Raw genomic sequence first — 1,662 nt, forward strand, 5'->3', positions numbered from 1 at the left:
TATGGCAAGGCCTCTGTCCTTGAGACCTGAGGCTGGAAGAGGCCATGAGAATGACAAATCTCCATCACTCAGTTGGAAAAGACACGGATGCTCCATTTCCTTTCTAATGTTACCCACGCCTGCTTCCAGCTTCACAACTTTGGCCAAATTACCCACGTAGCGGCAGTTTCCTCGTCTGTGGGAAGGGTAGACAGTCTGTCTCGCCCTGATACTGCGTCTGTCACTCAGTTAATTTATGAAAGAGTGTCTAGCACAGGATCTGGTTCAATAAATATTAATTTAAGTAATTAATCTTCTCCTTTCCTTTCTATTAACCCTTTGTGCAGATAGAGACACAGACCAACTCATTATTTCCCCAAGGTTATAGGGTGAGGAGGGAAGGAGATGGCATAGAAATCAGAATTTGTGCAGCTCAGTGATTGAGCATCAACCTATGAACCAGGAGGTCAGGATTCAATTCCCATTCAGGGCACAGGCCTGATCCCCAGTGCGGGGCATGAAGGAGGCAGCCAATCAATGATTCTCTCTCATCATTGATGTTTCTATCTCTCTCTCCCTCTCCTTTCCTCTCTGAAATCAATAAAAATATATATCAAAAAAATGCCCTGGGGACGGAACCTAGAGGGGCCAGCATAAGACTTAGAAATGTGAACGATATTGACACCTTCTGGAACTGGGAACTGTACATCTTGGTTAGAAAGAAGTATTCAAAGATGTGCATGGTGAGCCTGGCTGGCGTAGCTCAGTGCTTGAGCTTGGACCTATGAACCAGGAGGTCACAGTTCGATTTCCAGTGTGGGGCATGCAGGAGGCAGCTGATCAATGATTCTCTCTCATCATTGGTGTTTCTATCCCTCTCCCTCTCCCTTCCTCTCTGAAATCAATAATAATAAAAAATAATCCTATATAATAAAAGCCTAATATGCTAAATGTCCAACAGTTCGTTCAACTGTTTGACCAGTTGCTATGATGCACACTGACTACCAGGTGGTAGACACTCCGACCGGTAGGTTAGCTTGCTGCTGGGGTTGGGTAGATCGGGACTGGGGAGAAGGGCCAGACACACCCTGGAGCCCTCCCCTGGTCCCTCCCCGGCCTCTAAAATGCTTCTTCTAATTAATTTCCTTTCAGTTGTGCACAAATCCATCACTGGGCCTCTAGCAATAATAATAAAAAGATGGGCCTGGAGAGAATCTAGCAGGGTCACTGGTGGCTTTGCAGGCTGTGCTGAGGAGCTTGGTTTTTTACCCTGAAAAAAACAGAAAGCTTTTAAGGCGTTTTAATTGTGTGAAGATCCTATGGGAACTGGAGAGAATGGAATGGCAGCAAGGAATGGATTGGTACATGGTACCAGGGTTTGTCTGTGGCCAGGAGCACATAGCAGAGGTCACGGCGAGGTCACAAAAAAGCACTGGTCTTGCTCCTGGCTCTCGCTTGGATGCCTCTCTCTGTAGGACCTGGGAGCCGCGACCTGCATGGCTAGGGTTCAGGATCTGAAGGAGGGGCTGATGCACAAATGAAAATACTAGACAAGAAACACGAATTTAGAAGGCATGGGCTTTTTTTTTCCTTCCCTTTATTGATTAAGATATTACAAATGTGTCCTTACCCCCCCCCCATTGTCCCCCCATTCCCCCACTCATGCCCTCACCACCACCCCCC

This window comes from Plecotus auritus (genome assembly GCF_963455305.1).
Source record: "Plecotus auritus genome assembly, chromosome: 9".
In the NCBI taxonomy this organism is placed as follows: Eukaryota; Metazoa; Chordata; class Mammalia; order Chiroptera; family Vespertilionidae; genus Plecotus; species Plecotus auritus.